General features: G+C 39.8%; 1 protein-coding gene across 1 annotated transcript in view; it reads right to left on the bottom strand.

Moving 5' to 3' along the window:
- The window catches only part of MEIS2 (Meis homeobox 2), a 179907-nt gene that overhangs the window by 100400 nt on the left and 57924 nt on the right, over nt 1–21583 (bottom strand). The window lies entirely within an intron of this gene.

Here is a 21583-nt window from a genome sequence, read left to right as displayed (position 1 = left end):
AGAATTTGATCATTAAAGCAACTATATCTCCCAAGCCTTTCCCAACAGACTATATCCATAGTTAAAACAGAGAAATCAAAATAAATTAAATCTGAAAGCTGATGCACAAGACAAAGAGTGAAAGAAAACAAGATGTTTGCCATATTAAGTATTTACATTTGCTCGCTATATCAGCTGCATCACAGTGCAGCTCTTTGTAGGGCTGAAAGCAAGGTTGCCCAAGTTTTCCAAAGGGTTTGGTAGAAACTTACAGAGACCACCACACCGCCCTGAGACTGCATCATCTATGTAGCTTAGATTTCTCAGTTTGAGGTGACATTGATACATGCTTGACAAATGTAACTATTCCACAGTTACATGAAATCTAGTAAATAGATCTCAAATCGAAATGCCATTTTCTTTTCATTGTTCTCCATTCCCTCAGGGCCAGGAGCATTGACCACTGCTGAAAACAGCCCCGGGACCCAGTATCCTGCAATTCCACTATCTTGCAATTCCTAAAACCCACCAGTTCCAAAGGTTAGTCTTTTAGGTTTAAAATGAGGTAGATGTGGATGAGGCAACTCCAGTGTCTCAATTCTATGCATGCTAATGTGCTGTTTTCTAAAACCAGCCAAAACCAAGCTTCCTTTACTCTCCCGCACTTTAAAAGAAGCACAAAAAGCTTTGGCACTTTGACAGATGATGAGTCCTGCTGCAACAATTCTTAAAAGCCAGGTCAACAAAATTTGACATCTTAACTTAAACTGCTGATGAAGATGAGTGAGCTCAAAGTGAGAAATTAGGTGGGTAAAGGCTTTGCAACTCCTTTCTGACAACTCTTTTGTGGGAATATAATTTAAAACATTTCAGCAATTCACTTTTCTATAAAAGACCACAATAAACACATCGAAATTTAGAGACAGCACATGGAAGCCAGAAATATCCAAAGACAGACACTCCTGGAGGCCAAGTTCTGCATATTAAAATGTCCTGGTTCAATAAAGCACAGAAGAGTACAATATAGCAAACAGGTTTTCATTCTCACATCTCTCCATCATCGATCATTACATTACTTTCTACATTCTTTGAAAAATTAATGTAATACTAAAGAATTTCCCAACTTTTATATAGTAATGTACCATCTTTCAGGCATTTAATGAAATTAAAAAAAATGAATAAGGTAGAAATAAGAGGGGTTATTTGCTATGTAATATTGCAAATGTTGATCTTAGTATACACTTCAGTGATTCATGAACTCCATAATGTATAATAGAATAAACCTAAAACAGTCCATTCACACAACTCTGGTGTCATCACATATGACCTTTGCTCCACTGCCACTTGCAGACTATCACAGAAAACTGTTAGTCCATGTTATAACCTCCCTTTCACCAACTTTGCATTTAATCTGATTTTACAGTGGTTTAAATTACATCCATATCAGACTCAGTGTACAATTTTTATTTACCAGCCATAAAAAGTTTTTTTCTAGTAATATGCACTACTACCTAAAAAAGGTACCTAAATTATACCCATAAGATCTTCAGTGTCCTCACTGAACATACAGTAGCCCATACAGATAAAAAAATGCTGTGACTAGGCTTTGTTTTAAGTTTATATGACATTTGCCTAAACGAGTCAAATTCTTTATCATCAGCCTCTGTAAGAGGACATAGTGTTGTGGAGGACATCATAGATGCACACAGTCACTTGCACAGGCAGTGCAATGACATACGCAAATGACATTTTCCTCTGTGATTTGTACATGCAATATGAATCTCTTTCATATGCAAGTGCCATTGTGCAAAAAATGAGCTTGTGCATTCACATACAGAACATTTGTGTCAGCCTGTGTTATACTGCTACTCTTTCTCACCACTAAAATGGCCTAACGGGACCAGAAAGCAGATGGACTTACTCAACTGGAGGAGAGCCAGCCATTCTAGATCTACACCACAGTCCCCAGTGCAGTGGCATGTCAAAGAAAAAAGAAGAGCTGATCAGACCGCTGTTGCTTTCTGACACCTCCAGCTACCTTCCACCTACACCAGAGCTGGTGTAGAAACAGCATCTGTGTCAAGGTGCCATAGCCAGATATTTTGTGGTCACTCTGCTGTGTCTTAGGGACAGCTGAGAATCTAAATCCTTTAGGTAAAGTGCCTTTATATGTTAAGGAGACCTCTCACAATTTGTAGCTGGTGCATCCCTAAATAAACAACGTTGATGAGCCACCCCTAAGGGAGGAAAGTTAGGTACCATTTGAAACTACTGCATGTACTGTTCACACCACAGTCCTGCCGCGGTGGAGGAAAGGGTTGCAGCTAACATAGCTAAAGGGAAGTAATGATTACACAAAAGCTATTTTTCCAGTTTCATTGTTGTGTAAGAGTATAGCTACTCCCTGCACTGATTCATTTGCTACCTGAAGGGTCAATACCCGTTCACCTTGCCCACATGGGTAACCACAGTAACTTCAGTGGGTGTAGGTAAATGAACTGCATAGAACTTGGTCTTAAAGCAGAATATAAAAACATCTTTAAACAGTTCAGTATCAAAGAGGCTGAGTAGCATGATAAAGGTAAGGGAACCCTTTCTAACAAACATAAAATGTTCCTCTTCTGCTGTCAGAGGTATAGATGGGCTTGATGGATGCAGCTCTTCCAGAGCCTATAGCATGTCTCTGTCAGGAGGAATCACATTGACTTAAAATGTCTTAGGACAGTCATCAAACTATGGATAAAGTAATACATCCAGTCTCAGCCTCTGATACTGTACATGTACAAGTATTTACAAAGTCTCAAAAAAATATTATGTTGACTCAATGCAGGGGGGTGGGAGAGAATCAAAGTAATCTTTTTCAAGAATGAGTGTTCAACCTGCAAATTGGTTATGGCAAAAAAAAGGAATTCAAGAAGTTTGGAAGTATCATAACAGATTAGAAAAGGGGTTTCTGGCCAAAACTTTGCTTTTAAAAACTCAAGTGCCTTGAAGTTTGGATTATTGTTAGTTAAATACACATATACATGAATTAGTGGCAGTAGTAGTGACGCTAGTGAGAATAAAATATCATGTACTAGACAGCATCAGTCTCTGAACCTTCCTAACACCAAAAGAAAATGCATATATCACGGGGCCACTGAGATAAAGTAACGCTCAGCCCTAGAGGGCACAGATTTCGTCTTTATGTAAATCAGTGCCTGTCACTGCATGCATGATTCACTGCTCAGAGTGTACTCTTCTGTGACGAATGAGTCCCGCTTAATTTGGCAGTGATTATGCGGGTTGCTGGCCCTCTAAACCCCTTTGAACTTGTAATTGCTGCTGGTTTAAATAATGAACATTAAGGGGAGGTGGATTCATAAAACTGTGGATAATTACAATTTTTTTCTTTTTTCCTTTGTTTTTTTTTAAATGGAAATAAAAGGCTTCTGAGGCCGCTGATAACTGTATCGTACTAGGCTGTTACCGAAATAAAACTGCAGTCTTGTTCAGTCTCGAGGAAGGAAAGGGAATGGAAAGGAGAAGAGAAAAAAGAGAGGGAGATCAGAATGGCTTGGATGCCAGTAGAAAAGGAGGAGCAATGGCATTCATGAATATTCATAGCTAGTCACATCTGTAGCAGGCTTGCTTTCCACCTTTTTTTCTTTGCAGTTCAACATGGACAAGAAGTGCTAACAAAAGAAGGTGATTGTGCAGTTCTATCAGGCTCCAGGTTTAATCTTCACAGAGCATATGGGTGAACTTTTTTTTTTAAATTTTCAAAGATTCCCATTTCCTAAAAATTGCAAATGCCTTTAACCAAAGGTAGTGTTCCCTCTCCCTCCCCCCGCCCATGCTGCTTTTTAAAAATTATGTTCCTGTAATTATGAATGTGAGGGAATCAGTTGCCAAGGAAGCATGATGTGTAACATGCAGCAAATTTGTTCCTCCTCCCCTTTATGAGCACTTTACTAAATCCTCCAATATTCTTTGATCCAGTAAAATTTTGATTTGCGTATGTAATGTATTGAAACAAAAACGACAACAAAAATTGTTTTTGAGGAAGGGACAGAAACCAAGTCAGCCAAGTCAGGCAGCTACTACCCAGAAACAACAAAGAATGAATGATAAATTTAGCAGCCTCATGTTCAATTTTCAAACAACACAGCAGAGATTTATAGCTTTGCTGCTCCCATGGTAAACGAAGCAGCACACAGAAAGCGTGTCTGTTTTTGATTTTGCTATGTTTTCCCCCTTTTTTTGTTCTTTGCCTATTTGCTGGGTTTTTTTAAACTCTACATTTTCTTTATCCTGGTGTGAGATGAATATCAAAGGCCTAGTGCTGTTGGTAAGCCTCCAGCATACAACGGCAGCTCAATGGGATGTTATTAGAACCTGCGTCACAACATGGCAGACTGTGATTAATAGCAACTGTATCAACGGTAGCAACTTCTCAACAACGCCCTCCAGCAGCTCTAAAGGGGCCATGTGAAGAAGAAGGGAGAAAAAAAAGGAAAAAAAAAAAGTCTGCAAGAACTAGCTACTAAAGGTTCAGCTTTGCACATGATTAGGTTATGTCAAAACTGTGTGACTGCTTTCAGCCAGAACACAGTGGGGATATTTATTTAAAAGCACGCTACCAAATGCATGGGCTGATCAGTGTTTTATTTTGCCAGAGCCAATCACGTGAAGAACAAGATCAGAGTGATGGAGAATGGAATACTGAAAAGACCTGGACTGGTATTAGAGGTATAATCAGGGTTCCCTCCAAATCAAGAAGAAAAGATTTCCCCAACACTTCATGAAAATTTCTAAGAAAACTGCAGGGCTGCTAATTTTTTCCTGTTGCTACATGAAAGAAAGCAAGGTTTAATTTTAAACCAAGTGTAAACTGACATCCTTGCTCTCTCTTCTTTTTTTTTTTTTTTTAATTACAGTTTAGAAACTTAGGTCCACACATTAAGAAACGTGAAGCTTATTCAATGGTCCCATTCCATATCAGAAAATATTCTAACAAATATGTCTAAAGATTCAAATAATCCAAAATTAAGCTGTTCCAACAGTAGCTCATTAATATATGGTATGGTCCATAGCAGGCCCAAAAAGAAAATGTAGATGCATCAATGGCTCTTAAACATTACGGTCTGGATATGAACTTCCAACTCAGAAAGTCTTTAAACTTCTGCCCACCAGAAGCTTGGAGGACATATCGGGCCTTCTGGGATCATCCTATACTTCCATCATCTCTTGGCCCCATCACCACCCACTGCTGACCCTTATCTGGCTCCGTGGACCATTGGTCTGGCCAACAGAGCAGATTTCATTTAGTCAAAACCGAGACAAAAACATTTGTTAAAATGCTTTTAAAATATTTAATATTACCTCCTCCTTCTCACAAAACTTTCCTGCTGCTAAGTGGTTTTCATTTCTGTTAACAGCATTTAAAAAATGCTAATCATTCTGCCATCTTCTGTCTCTCAGATAGAAGAGGGGGATATTCACTTACAGATGCAAATGATAGTAATCTCAGTCACAAATTAGGGTGTTGACATAGTATTTACACTGAAAAAAAGTATGCAAAACTATTTTAAATTTATATATTAGCACTGCAGCAGATTGAATCCATATCTCAGTGAGAGAAACAGGAGAAGAGTAAGACCTGGAAGGCTTGTGGTAGGGTTGATTAGAAGAAAAATAATCAGCAGGTGAAAAGAAAAAAAAAAGTGGAATAGCTCTGCAAATTAGATGAAAAGGTTAGGAGTGAATAGGAAGGCTGAGGAACACTGGTATATTGTACTGTCCTCCCTCAGGAGTTAGAATGACATAGTCCAAGTGCTCTGCTGTTGGCCAGTTGTCTTTATCTAATGCTTCTCTCACCCTTAATTGTCACATAGTTAGTTCTACTGAGAGAGCAGGGGTTATCCAGTGTATCGAAGTCCAGAGGCAAAGGGGTGTATACACAATGCTGAAAATCAACACCTGCTGAGCTATAAATAAAAAATAATAAATCTTAACTATATTAAAAAATACAAGCAACTTTTTATTTCTTTCTCAAAAACACACAACTTGCTCAACAAAGCACTGAAATATGCTGTATTTGTGCCAAAGACTGTAACACTCCCTTCAACCTGTTTATCTTTGAAGACCATAATTAAGGAGGACAAACTGGTTTATAGTCAACACAAGTTGGAAAAGAACTGCACGCACAATTTTTCTCAAACACTAATTTTCCTTATCTAAGAATCTTCCTTGATTAAAATCATGGGGCAATTAGCAGTTGAGAGAAGAGATTACTTTCTGTTGTAAAAAGACAGACAGCCTTTACAAAGTTCTAGAAATGAATAATTCAGTCTCATTTCTCAGCTGTGTCCAAGCATGCTGAAACCAAACGCTTCTGCTTGTGGCTTTCTGATCCCAGGGCTGGCCAGGGACTAGTTCGGTACCTAATACTAGCCATTTAGTGCCAGCTCCCAGGTTTGTTGGAGCACTCTTGTTAAACCTTTTCCACGCAGGAATCACCCCAGCACTTTCATGACTGCCCAGCCACTCTCTTTCACTAAGAAATGAGTGGCAGAAGGTGGTAAGATGACAACCCATTTTTAAGAACACACAGCCCGCAACCTATCATAGTTGCCTCTGCTAAGAAATACGTGATGGTGGCCTTGCTACTCTATCCTCAGTGTTCCTTATAATGGAGCAATATCCATACAGAGAAAGCCTCTGACTTCTTAGCCCCTTAAGATGCAATTCCACAGACTCAGATAAGTATTTTTCTTTCCCAACAAAAAGGACTAATTGAAGGTGACCGAGGAAAAATTGGCAAAGTGGAACAGAGCATCTATAGAACAATTATCACAATCATGCAGTACCATAGTCACTTTTTATAAAGGTGGGGAGAGTGCACGGAGGGAGAAATAAGTTTATTCCTAATCCTTTTACTGAGATTTAGCCAAATACACCAAGATCTGTGAATAGTGTACATGGCATAGCAAGAAGCAGAGCCATCACTGAAAGCTCACCGCTAAAGATGAAAAAACGGTGTAGGGCACACAGCCCTCTAGCAGAACCGCGACAGACCAGCAAGTGTCCTCTGAGTTCTCTGGGTAGGTAGAGGGCCACAAAGATATGGCAATATGGCTCGGAAAGGTTGATGCCTTTGATAATGGCTTTTCCATGAATCTCTTATCAGCATTTCCAACCACAGAAGTTTGCATGGCACTTGATGATTCTAGGGTGGATGAACGAAGACTGATGAGAGAGGGGGGAAAGGAGCTGTGGAAACCCTCAGTTCCCTAAATTGTCGTACCCTGCACCTTTTGTTTTGCTGAGCAATGAATAAATAATCAGTACTAATTATTAAAATAATTCTGGTATCTCAGGGTCAAATTCTGATAACAAATGAATGGCCTGACTGGCCTGCAGAAATGCAGGACAGTTTGATCCAATCTGGAATACTGATGATCCGTAAGATTGATCTAAACCAAAATTATTATTTCTGCTAAGAACATGGGAAAAGCTGGCATAAAGAAAAAGCTGTGACATGAAGCATTTGTTTGGATCAAGTACAACTTACTCCTGTCTTCTGTATCCTCGAGTGTGATTTTCAGAAATAATCAAAACAAAAGTGACAAAACCCAAAAACCACAATGAGCAAACAGCAGCTTTTAAGTGCTGTGGGAACAGAGACATTTGTTTAAGTAACCACTGTTTAAAAAATGCATACATAGTAACACCAAAATAAACAGCTTGAAATGTTGTTTATTTTAAGATACACAATAGTAATGTAAAGTGCTGCATGCACTGAATTCAGGGTGTACTAACATTATTTACAGTTCTGAAGAGCAGTAGGAAAACTCAGCTCCATGCCAGAAGACTCCCTGTTCAGAGAGCAAAGGTCAGTACTCACTGCTTTCGCAGCTAGGAGGATTTCAACATGCAGCCATAGAAAGCTCCCGCTCTCTTTTCTCGTGCAGGTAACTTCTGAACTGTATATCAAAATCCTACAAAAGGCACTTCGTGCCAATGGCATCTTTAAATATGGATACACAAGCCCGTTTCTGGGAAGGATAATTAAAAGGGAGAAAAAGAGATCTTTGCCCTGTCACTTCACTTCCTTAAAAATCTTCCAAACAGGCCTGACTCACTAGACTATGTTGAGCCAAACAGAAAAAAGTCCCCCAAAAGAGAAGAACACTAACAAAACTAAGCAGCGGTGTTCTGAAAAGTGACTGACTTACTGAACAGATTTATGTCCCTGTGTGTCTGAATCGCATTTGATTCTCTGCTGACAAAAAATGCCATTGACTTCAAACCATAATAGAAGTTTGTGCTATTTTTCTTCATAAAGCCAGCCTAGCTATAGGCAAGAAAGCTGGACTTTATTCTGGCCACTCCATCGTCTATTTATTATTGTAATTGCATAGATTTACTATTGTAATTGCAACATTACTGTTATTGTATAATCCTTGTGACTGCCAATAAATGAGCCAGAAAGAATCCAACTTGGATCTTAGATCCCAGGCTAAATTTGTAATTCTGGCAATGAGGGGGAAAAAAAAAGAAAAAAGAAAGCATTTTTCTGCCATGCAAACTGAGCTCATTTGATCTGGAAGTCATTGAGACAAACGTGGAACCCCACAGTTACATTATTATAAAGTAATGTTCAAGAGCAAAATTTCATTTTAAATTCAAAATACAATCTCTTTCTTCTTGATGCTTTTGAGGAAAGCTGTGTGTGAAATTCAGCAGTTTGAGTCAGCAGGCACTCAGTCAATATTTTCTTGAGGTCATTCTGCCTCTCTGAGGGCCCAAGCTTTGTTTTGAATCCTGGAGTCAAATTGCCATAATAGTCTGTAAGTGAAAAACAGGTGAAAAGGCCATGTTTTTCACTTGTTTCGGCATTTGAATTTCTGTGTATATCCATAATCAACCTCATTTTGCATTAAATTTGCATTGGATCCATGTCCTTAAAAATCAACATGGATTTTGAATGCTCAAACAACTTTTGGTGTTTTGGGTTGACTTTTCATAGAGCCAATGTTGGAGCAGATGCCAGAAATATTAGGGAACACTAAGCTGGGTAAGGGTTGATTTCAGACCTATACCTTCCCCAGATATTTGTGAAACTTCACATGCTGTGAATGGAAAGCAGCGTATGTATCGTGATACAGTCTCTGCCTCTGAATATGTGAAAGGGAGGTGTTTTTAACATAAAGGTCTCAATACAAACTCGCTTCCTTTGTTGGTCTGACCAAGCCTAAGCTTGGCTGACCTTCAGCATCCACTCAAACTCCCAATGCCTGAAGGAACAGTAATTAAATATTTCTCTTAAGCTTAATTCTTCATTTTGGGTCTCAAGCCCATTTCTAGTTTGACTTTGTAAGTTAATTTTGCAATAATTTTTCCACTGACAGATAAATGAAATGTCATTTAAAAAGTTGAAACAAACACAACAAAAACTTAAACCTGAAGGAAGCCACATTTGGGAAGGTTTCCTTCTGAAAACAGCTCTAATTTCAAGATATTTTTCAGTTTTTAATCATTAATAAGAAAACGTGGAAACATGAGAAATGCTTCAGGCAACACTACTTTAGTGTAACCCCAGGAATGCAAGATGTTTCTCAGCAGTATTTCTTCAAATGTTTTTTTGGAGTCTAGTTTTAACAGTGCTAAGCAAAGGCACTTCCACAGATTGTTCTACAGTCTCAACAACTGGGGGTTTTTTTGGTTGTTGAATTCCATTATTCCTGCAAGGCGTTTTGTTCCCCCTCAGTAATTTCTCCTCTTGTGTGTTTGTAGCCTGTGCTTATTCACCGATTCAGTATGCGCATTCTGTGTCTATGGCTAGATCTTGTATTTTGGGGATGGATGGGGAAAGCAGTGGAAATAACAATACAGCTCTCGTTTCTCTCATCTTCTTTCAGCCTCTGTTAACACTTTTTTGGGAATAAGGGCCCTGATAGTCCAGGCTCTCCAAAGATCCTTCTATATCTTTCTTAGACTCTCACCAGGCTGGCCTCAGGCTAGTTTCATAATCATCATGAAAAAAACCAGTCCTGATGTTCAGCATGAGATCGTAACACGGTGATCTCACTCTGAACATTACCTTTCACTACAGCAGCTCTATTGACTTCTTTGCTTAGAACAGTTTGAATTTCCCACCAGCTCAGTTATGTGATATTTGGCCTCTTTTAGGCGAGATACCTTTTCGCAGAGTGAGCCTACAGGGCACTGAGTAGAAAGCTCATGAGCCCCCAGGCCTTGTTTGAAAGAGTTTTCAGTCTCAGCAAGAAGTTTGCTGCAGCGCTTGTTCGGGAGGCAGCAGAGCATGTTACAGCATTACCAAGTTGGAGTGTGCAGTATCATATATTTTCAGCTGGGGCTTTGAGTAGGATTCAGATCCCAGGAGCTAAACTCAGGATAGTTTAACAGTTCTAGGGTTACATTTATTCATACCGATGCTGGCAAAACACCACAGCTTTGTTTTGTTTTTAGACATTTTATTTTCCTGCTGCACGTATAGTTTTGCACAGGTTCATAGTGGGATTTAATCTCTTTTGCAAGCATTATTGCTCTCTAAATGGACAGCTTTGGGGGAAGAAAAGAGAGAGAAAGAGGCAAGAGCCTTTTTTCTCTGAAGTTTGTTTGCATCCAAGAGCATTGTGGGATGTAAGTCCAGGTTTCACAGAGCCAGGACAGCTAAGATTAATTATAGCAGTGAATTGTCTGCAAATGCCCAGGGTAGATATGCACTAAGTAGCGGGATTTTTCTGGTCTGAGAAGTGTTTGCTTGGCATTTAATGGCCACCATATAACACACGCATACAAAGTAGGCTGTTTAAAATTGAGGTGTAAGTAGGCATACTATGTGGAACAATGTGGGCTTCTTAGGATTGTCCTAAAACTCTGCAGCTCATCCCACCATCCACAGAGAAGTTCATACCAACTCAGGAAGCACCTCTCTTTCCTCAGAGATGTTAGTTCATGCAGTAAAGTGTCCATGTGGAACTGGAAGAAACAGAATTGAAAAGAGACAGACCAAGTAACACAACTCTTGGAATAGTCTGCCGAAACAGTAAAGGAGGGTGGAAGGGAGAAGCAAATTAAATTATTTCTCCCCTTTTTGTTGTTCACAACAATTAACCTGTTTTCACATACGTTTCTATTTCATTTCCTACTTTATATCTGAAAGAGATCATCAGAATATCCCTTTATAGTTGAAATTAAAGCACCCTTTAAACATTTAGATTTTGAAGTGACCCCTCAAATTAACCAACTTTCCTTGCAATTTAGGAGTGCCACCATTCCTAGGCACTTATGCATTCCTATGCACCATTCCTTTGCTGACTCCCCCAAATACACACGTCACTTTTCTGGCCACATAATGCTCCTTATTCCTGTTGTTATCACACATATCATGACTTTTCTCACTATTCACGTTCTACATCCCTGAACAGTCCACTTGTGGACTATCAAAACAGCTGTCAGCTGTCTGCATGTGCTCCTCAGTAGGCAGGGAGCTTCCCAACACGAATCAGGGACTTTGCAGTAGCCTTTCTGTCCCTTACTCTTCACTCTAGGTCACCCTCCTGCTTCCCATGTCTTCATTCAAGCACAAGTGGGATGCACAAGTGGGAAGCACCTGGATGAATCAGAAGAGGCAACAGAAGGATCAGGACTGGCTGGAAAGCTGCCAAAGTCCTATTTCACATCAGGAAACTCCCTGGGCTGTTGAGGAGGGGAATAGCCACTAGTGACTTCTTAAAGTACAAAGATGCGTTTGTTAATACTATTGCACTCCCTTTATTCTGACTCTTGCCCCTGGGCCAGCAGTTGATGCCCAAGGTTCTTCCTCTTGCCGATTTCTGGGAAAGATATTTGATACCATTTGCACGCAATAATCACCACTTCAGGTCACCAGCAAGGAAAGGACCTGGCAAACAAAAATAACCCAAGCCCAAGCCACTTTAGCTAATTGATAGCTTGCAGCAATGAAATGCTGTCATCTTCAGTGTAGACCAGAAAGAACATAACACTCTTAATTTTATCTTAAATGCTCCCTCATAAAGGGAAAATCATCCTGAACTTTCAAAGTCTACAGAAGTTCAAGTATTAGTACAGGCATTGCATGACTGTCATGCTAGTTCAGCAGCAGGATAAAACGACAACAGAAGTGCAGGCCTCTGTAATTCAGCTGATGCTAAGTATAACACACAGGTCTCGCGCAGAGTTTTTCATCTGTAAATGTCAAAAGCACCCCAAAAAGCAGCCACCATCCTGACGCCATACTGTTTAAACAGCGAAACTGAGGCACAGTGTCTTGCCATGGTCACAGCTAGAAACAGAACTGAAATCTCCCCACGCCTGCCAGAGCTCACTTGTGCTAAAGCATCCTGGGGACAGTAGCGAAGGTTCAGCCACAAGAGAACATGACAAATAGCTCAGCACTCCTGAAATTTGTCTTTCTATCATAAAACAGGGGATCTTTGAAAGACTTGTTACGTATAATTTGTGGATAAAGTGGCTATAGTGTTTAACGCTTATTAACATGCAAAATTGTGTTGGTTTGTCTGTCTGTCTCCCGTTATGATTTCACTGCTTCATCTTGTCCGGCTTTTTCAAAGGGATCAGAGTTCTGCTGGAATTAATGGAAGCAGGACTGAGAGGTACACACTGTTAAGCACTAATCTGTGAATTATCTGCAAATATTTGAACACAAAGAAATTAAACCTGCATTTTTTACCTTACCTGGGAGGAAAGAGAACCGCTTTTATAAAGATCCACGTACGTTCACAGAATATCAACTAACAATGCAGCTTACATTGTCTTTGGGTTTTTTTAATTGGCGTAACAAGCTTCAAAGTAGTCTAGACTAGGCCATGATCTTACAAAAACCTACTGCTTTTATATAATTAGTATACATTAAGAAAGTGAACAGGAGCTTTCCCATTGCTATGCGGTTTAGTCAGATAGCATTTCCACAGTATATCCACTTTAAAATATCAAGCTGCCACTTTGAAATGTACGTCAGACGAAATAAAAGCTTGATCCAGATGATAGCCAAATTTCTATAGCATTAAACAAATTAATATATGCAGATTTTTTTTAAACACTAAACTAAACTATTTGCTGCTGTTTACTTGGCTACTCTGATTCATTGTGCTGAGATTGTAAGAGTATGTCATGAGATGTTAAACATTTTATGGACATAAGTAGTCAACTGCTGCAAATAAAATACATGTTTTGAACTGCCATCATAAAAAGGTAAAACCAAGATTTAAAAAAATCTTTACGGCATTATACAGTGAGTTGACAACCTATCATCCAGTATTAGACAAAACAACTGAAATTAGTTCTGGCAGATTTGGGGCTAGCAGTTAAAAATAAAAATAGCAAATGTAAAAGCATGAAAACTGTATTGCTATTATGCTATAAGACAATAATAAATCTTTAAAGATGCCAATAATTGCTTTGGATACTACAAACGACTGCTGCCAATCAACTCTAAAATATGTAATGCATGGTATTCTAAGTATCCTAACTCAAGGCAAACTCCACAACCGCACAAGTAATATTGTCTGCCATAAACTACTCTCTTCATTAGGCAACAATAAGAATTGACATCTCCATTTCTTAGCAGTTGTGGAACTGTTGGCAGAAATGCGCTTTTTTTTTCAGTATCACTCTAATTTTACAGAAAACTTCTTTGAAACCAATTACTCTGCTCATGGATCTTGAAAGGAAGGTCTTAAATAAACATGTCCTGAGGCAAAACTGAGAGGCAGTATCGCTTTGCACAAACAACAGCAATTGCTTTTTCCTAAAAATATATTTTATATATACATATACTCCTGTGCACACACTACAGAGAAAGGGAGGAACTACGAGTTTTCTGATGACAACTGTTTTAGGTAGAGGAACTTGAAGATACTCAAAAGAATTCTCACCTCTAGTTGACTGTGAACTTGATTTTCAAAGGCTGCAGTGCACAACATTTATTAGTGCAACATTCTTGGAGTGTTTAAATGCTATTTATATTTGCATATGCTTTAGTTAAATCCCCTTTTACCTTGCGAGCCTCAAAGCCACAACTCTATATAAATGAATTCTTGTCACTATTACTTCCTTGTTTCAATTACTGTAAGGAATTCATTACTTGGACTTGGGTATTCTTTCTTTTCTTTTCACTTAATTCCTATACTGACGCTGCAAAGCTTTGTAATCTGACAATAACAACCAGAAAACACCGGTGGCTGATCCTATCTTTTGCTAGGCCACGTTCAGCTTGCTCAGTCGAGGCTTTTTAATCAAGCCTCAACTAAAATCATGCACATGTTTTTCATTACACTCTGTTCTCAGTAATTCCCTGTTTGAAAATGGCAGGTAAAATATTAAATTGGGAAGTAACATCTAGCCACGTTATCTGATGGTTTGGCAGTGGCTGACCTCATATGCCACATGAATGAAATTCACCTCGCTGCAGTCCTGACACATTGTGTTGCCTGTTGAGGAGGAGGAGGAGGAGGAGGAGAAGGAGGCAAAACCAGGCAGGGCAGTGACAAAAAAAAGAAAGAGAGGTGAAGGTAAAGCACAACTAGCTAACATCAGACAGGGTAGTGTGAAAAACTATTATAGCAGGCCTGGAAAAGGACCGTTAGGTAGGCTCAAGAGCCTAAATCGTCCTGGTAGTGCCATGAAAGGACTTTGCTGCAGCCCCTCAGCTTGCCAGGGATTCAGGGAGGGAACAGGGACGAAGGGGAAGGGAGAGCCAGAGGGGAAGGGTGGTGCATTTCATTCCCTCGTCCCTTGCAGGATTTGCAATTCGGGGCTTGTTTGGTGTGTGTGTGTATGTGTGTGTGTGACTTTCACCCTATATATAACTTGGAATCTTATTAGATAGCAACTCGGTGACACTGCAAATCCAGTATTTCTCAGAATGCTATTTTTGAAGCTGAAACACACAACATATTTTGATCTCCAAAGAAGTACAATAAAGATCCCCCCTTCAAAATAAAATGAGAAGTAAAAAAAAAAACCCGAATGCACATGTAATAATTTCCAGGCGGGCTTCCTGTGATTGTATCCCATTATTTAAATTTCGGACTGTCTCTTTAATTTGAGGAGCGGGGAGAGAGGCGACAGATGGCAGACAGAATTGACTTATGTCCTCTATTCTTCTGCAGAAGAAGGGGGAGTGCAGAAAGTTTGATCGAGGCAGAAGCTACAGTACGCAGGCCTGGCTATAACTATCTAATAGGTCTTTTGACGGATCGGTTCGGAATATTTAGGTTTTTTTCTCCCCCAGACAGGCTTTGTAACAAACCCACGGTCCTGGAGGTTGCCATGGGTGACGAGAGCGCTGACATCCAGTCCCAACTACAAATAAGCACATGACAAATGGGCCCGGAGCCCTCCGACAGCCCTGAACCTTGGTGACCCCCTAAAATACCCAGCGTCCCCATGCCCACGCCCCCCCAAAAAAAAGCATTACCGAGTATATTTTTTAAAACCGAAAGCTTGCACTTAATTGGAAACACTGCCATGTAACCAAAATGCTTAGGACAGCATGTACAAGTAAAAATAAATCACGCAGCATTGTTATTTAATGCGCTGTGACATCATTTCCTGAAATTAAACAGAGATGACACAGATTCAGACAGTCCCTGCTAAGGTTCAGTTCAAACAATTCACAGATGTTTTCCTCCAGCCAGCAGAAAACAATGCAGGGCTTAAAGCACTCCTCTCCCTCTCCCCTCTCCCTCTCCATCTCCCCAGCCTTTTTGCTGGTACGAGGAGGTATGGCAGTTTTATAATACATGCTCCCGCAAAAATATTCTTTTTTTAATTTAATTACTCAGGCTGTTGTACTAAATAGATGGATCATTGTGTCACAAAAGCATCAATTTTTCAGAAGAAATAACAGATGTCTATGTAACAATGATTAGATTAACCACTCCCAGACAAAGCTAGCTTTTGAGGCCCACACACCCCATGACCCCGGGTTCCCTCTTCTGTAGGGGGTGGATGTAGAAATGTCAGATCTAATCTCAGATTCCATTTTTAAAACAAACAAAGCCCCACCCCCACCCCATTTCAGCTCTTTTCTTTTAAGATTGTGGCGTTTAAAAGGTATATGAACGTTCGGTCTGCTACTAAATCTTTGGGACTGATTTCGTGGTCGAGGACTAGGAGCACTCGGAGGATGAAACCTTTTGGCCTGGGATCAGAAGTGGCATTTTGAGAAAGATTTCCAGTTTCATTCTGTCCAAGCTGGTGACACCATAGCGTAGGCAGGCAGGACAGGAGGGGGATGCCGGTGACATTAGGCAGGGCTATGCTACCTCCAGCAATAAAAGCAAATGCTAACGGCAGCTGCCAGCTCTTCTGGTGAGCAACCAGAGCAACTTTGGGGTACAAAGACGCACGGCTCCATCACCTTGAGGACCACAGGACCATGGGAGTTCAACGTTCAGGTACTGATTTTTCTTTAGCACTAGGGTGAAATCATTTAAACTCTTCTCACAAAGTTTACCCAGCTGAAAAATGAGCGCAAAATTATTTCGCAGGACGTGCTTCCATCTGGGCAGCGTTGGTACAGTCTGAGAGGTCTGTCCTACACCAGCAGGCACGTTATTACCTGGCTGTAAACTCAGCACACAGTCAGCCCTGCCTAAAAAGCAGACCTGGAATAAAACTGTACCTTCGGCTCCTCCAACTCTCTGACTATATGGTCATTCCGCGCTGAAGTGGAAATGGCAGCCATGCGAACCCACATGCAGGAGAATCAGAGGACATCGTCCGTCCCAGTGTACCCTGGGAGTGTACAGCACATTACAATGCGGTCCAACGCAAGCACTAAAATTCACCAGAATGCCTTCACATTCCTGTATTTTCTGAGTCTCCCAGACTTCTTGTCACCATTTTAACTGGACAAAGGTCTCTAGTATTTTCGGTTTTGTTTTTGTTTTTTTAAAGTATAGCATAAACAGCAACATGACGAATGCTTCTCCTGGATCAGGACTCCGAGGAAAGCTGTTCTTCTACTGTTCGATATGAAAGTAAGCTGTTCAGTGTGGAGTGCAATAGCCAGCTATGTTCCTAAACCTCCTTTAGGTATTATTCCTAAAATCACGATATGGGAGGAGATATTTATGAAGGTGGGATGGTTTCAACTGTTTTGAAAGCTTGCTCCAAGATTGGCTTTGGTTGACAACATTCATCTCTAGAATCAAATCTAATGAATAAATAAAATAGCTGCCCTGTATAAAAGGCTTGGTAAGCCATTCATCACAATATGATAGAGCTACATTATATTCTCAGATACATCCACACAAATACAGAAAAAATAAATCTGTTTCAGTAAGACTATTCATATTATCCATCTGGCCACCTGAATATGGCAAGTTAAGAAAATTAATTCAGGTAAGTACAAAAGCTGTGGCTGGTTCATTTTAACAAATTCCAGCAGAACTTAGCTTAGCCTGACACCGAAGCAGATGAAACCAAAATCTACTCTACAAGAGACTGTGTAAAAAGCAAGATTTTCAGCCAGAAGATTGTGGAAATCAGGCTAAAATGACACTGTTCAAACAAATGTTAGAAGACAGAACTTCAGCTAGCAAAAAAAGCAAAAAAACCAGCTCGACTCCATTGACTTCAGGGGAGCCATCCCAAATACCATCAGCGGGGAATCTGGCACTGTCATAAAAAAGGTGTGGTTTGCAGGCTACCATTGGTATATCTGGTACTTTTAGTTAAGATATATATTTTCTTACAGACTGTAACAAAAGAAACAACGAAAACAGAATTTTAACAAAGGGCATCACTCCAGGTAAGTGTCAGAGAATAAACGCGTCTCTGTTCTACCAGCTCTGTAAAAGAAGGGGAAAGAATGTTGAACGTAACAAAAGTGTAGTCCTTAATACTTTATGCTGCAGAAAGGGATGAACTACCAGAGGTACAAGTCCATAGAACGGTATAATTACTTCCTTTATAACTTTGCTCTCTTCTGATTATGTACATACATTTTAAAGGTCCTCCATCCTCCAAAAGGGCATGGGAGGAGGGGGGCTGGCTCTGTATAGTTGCTGGTAAGAAATCCTAATCTCAACACTGGTGTAAGCTAGAGGTGTCTATACATTTGAGCACTTCCTGTTTTCACTTTGTGATCAAATGTGTTCTTTGCAGGGCAAATAGGGGAGCACTTGAGGGAGGAAAGCAGAGATGTCTGAGAGGCTAATTGAGTGTACTAAGGACTCCTTGGCATAGAGGAAAAGGAGTCTTCCAAAGCTATGAATAAACTCTCGGCTTGGGTCAGATTTCTTGCTGTTTCTTTTCTTTAACCACCTTTGAACTCAAATAAAAACAGCCTTAATGTCAGGTTTACCTTTCTGATGTCGTAATCTTTATGTACTATTGAAAAGCTTATACTACCAGACTAGGATTTCCTCTACTTTCTTAAACACTGGATATTATCCAGAAAAAGCATACACATTTCCAACCAATTCATCCTCAGATCTTTCATCTTCCGGTACTGTTGTAATTCCGAACGTAAGACAGAGCTCAGTAAGTGAACGAGAACATGACAGAAGCTCCTACTCCTTGCATTTGATTTCCAACAATAAAAACATGCATGTGTATCCTATTTCAAATATAATTAAAATTACTGCAAAATGGAAGCTGTGATAGGGGTTAGAAATTGTTTTGAAGGACACAGCCTGTCAGATACATTCATTCTACATCAGAGTTCAAGTGCCTGCATCTTCAAAAAAGCCACTTAGGCAATTCAATTTTTAAAATCGGCTACCTTAGGAGTTTGCAAACTGATTGAATAATGGAAAAAAATAGCATTTTATTTAAAATCATAAGTCAATACAATTGGTCAGAACTGAGTTACTCTCTTTGAATTTGACAGTCTAAAGGAATTTCAAGTTTAATCCACACCATAAGAGATGGACTGCCACTGCCTCTCCTTCCAGGGAAACCAGAGGTTAATGATTTTTGTCATATTGAGACTAACAGCTAACAATTGCTACAGTTGGCCTTTAGTATTTTATTTGTCCTTTTGAGGTATTCAGAATAGGTGACAATGGCTTGCAGTTGAGAACATATGTAGAGAGACCCCTGTGGCTTATGGAAAAGTTGCTCCATGCTGGTTGGGTGTTTGAAAAAAAAATACAACCAGAGCTCTTTTATGTTCCTCTCCTTAATGAATGCATGAATGTCAAAATGTACCAATGGCCCATTCAGGGGGCAAAGCCTAAGCAGCTCCTTCTTTAAGAACACATCCTGAGATGTAAAATACATTTGCTTAACAAATTAAAACAATGAGATAATTAAATTAGTTTCTTTAAAAAAAAAAAAAAAGAGAAGGAAAAAAGGGTACATCAGGGGATTATTGTAATACAAGAACAGGTCATACAGCACAAAGGAGGAACAAACCAATTTGAAATAAGGTTAGAGTAGTAATGAAGGAATGTACATTGAATCATGGACCGCCATTGTAAAGATATTTACTTGAAACAATAAAATTGTACATCACAGATTCCCCCGTTCTGGCTCAGCCAGCGTTGCACTTTGAATGGACAAGCTAATTTGAGAAAAAGTGCGAGATCTTTAAAAGAAAGGAGTTCTCGTCCTTCCCTGCATGTGTTTATGGCAAGAATCTTTCTGAATTTACATTGCACTGGTCAGGGGTCTCCATTATCAGTTTTCAGGTCTGAGACTTACAGCACAGTAAATCTTTCAACACCTGCAAACTCATTAAAGCTTGGACAGTAAAAGGTTTGGGGCTTTTTTGTGTTCGTTTAATTTGATTTTTGCGAGGCCATCCTCACCAGTGATGGCAAATTTCCCCGGTTCATGCAGGATGGAGAGGGATAGGAGAGAGAGGATGGAAACAAGGAAAAGGGATTTCAAAAAGCCAGGAGGACTTTCCTCAAGAGAAAAGAGAGGCAGTTGACTGTTTAATAAGCATGTGTCGGATGCTTTCAAGGAGCATGTGAGAAAGGAAGGCAGGGAGAAAAAACCAAGATATCACAAATTTCATAAGAGGAAATGGAGTTACCACGGAGACATGTACAAAACAAACTGGTTTATTTGTGGCCCTGCTTTTTGCTGTCTGCCTGTACTACTCCTCTAAAGATACCCTACAGCTAAATGAAAAACCCTCCACTCATACTCACTCGACTTCCAAATTAAAAACATTTTACAGGTTAGTAAATCTCCAGCTGAGGTGATGTAGCAAAGAACAGCTGTGAAGTAATTTTGATAATGATGAGAATAATAAGCACATGGCAAGGTTCAGGGCTTTGCTGTTGCAGCTTCAGTGCTCCTGAATAGATAAAAGTGATTAAATACTCCTGATTATCCCTGACCAATATGTAATGGATTTACAGCCCTTTCAATTAGTCAGTATTTGCTTAGGACTCATTATTTTGTCTTTGGTTAAGTAATCAGCCCAGAGACTCATGTTCTGTCTAATTCCTCTGAGCCAAGTGGGTACAGGGCACCTGACCTTTGAAATGGCCATAGCTGGGAGGCAGGAATAACCACTACTCCAGCAGAGACACTGGCTATTCCAGCTAATCCTGACCCCACAGGCCAGATCAATGCACCTTAGTTTGCTACTAATGTCCTTACATCAAAATGATGGTTTAGAAATGTGGATCTATCGCTCCCCCCTTTAGCTGTGCTGCTAGCAGAGCAGTTCGATAGTCCCTATCATAAATAAATCGGGTACCTTGTCCTGAAATCATTACACTGTAACCAACATCAGCTACCGTGGAAATTTATAAAACTTTGGTAGAAGAAGAGGTAGTTAATAACAGTTAGCATTTTAAGCCTTATGAAGTGAGAAACAATTTTACAGTGAGAGGAAGAGGAAAATCAATTGATAATTTTACCAGTTTCCCTTATTTCCCACATGAAGTAAACTACGAAGAGTGTTACTAGGTTTTCTGTGGAACCGTGTTTTGATGCCTAAGTGAAGCTATAATAGTCAGCAGAACACCAACACATAAAACCAATTGCAAGCAGGAGGATAAAGATAGACCATGGAAAGCATTGCTTTTTCACATGTTTAATCTCTCTCCCCCAAATGTGAATATGGCTAGCTTTTAACATAACGGACTTGAAGAGAAGCTAAAAAGTGCTTATTCTCTCTGTTACGCAACTGAAGAATTAGGGAACCTGTAAGCCTTCTATATTTCTCACAAAAAGTGACGATGACAAGTTTGCAAGCTGCTGCTTTGAATTCTCTAATATCCACAGTGTATGTCAGCACACACAGACTGGGGCTCTCTCTTCCACCACGTACATATGAAGTTTGTGTAAACAGAGGCCAGCAATAAAGAATCCAGAAGGCAGAGCTTTATATATGCTAAAGCAAGAAACCCCCTTTTTTGTCCTTAGGAACATTTTGAATAGTTCAAAGCAAAAAATGGTTACTTTATAGGTAGATGTTGTTCCATGCTAAGGCTTTGTACTCTCTCTCTCTTTCTCTCTCTATAGGCATCTATGTGTGTGTATATACAACACACACATTATATGTTTCTTTCAGATTTGTCATGATTCCAAGAGCCAAGAAAAAAAAAATCTAAGGGGGGGGGGGGGAGCAAAACAT

The sequence above is a fragment of the Aptenodytes forsteri genome, unplaced genomic scaffold (assembly GCF_000699145.1).
Source record: "Aptenodytes forsteri isolate BGI_AS27 unplaced genomic scaffold, ASM69914v1 Scaffold108, whole genome shotgun sequence".
In the NCBI taxonomy this organism is placed as follows: domain Eukaryota; kingdom Metazoa; phylum Chordata; class Aves; order Sphenisciformes; family Spheniscidae; genus Aptenodytes; species Aptenodytes forsteri.
Note: the sequence above shows the minus strand (reverse complement) of the source record. Positions and strands in the feature narration are given on the sequence as shown.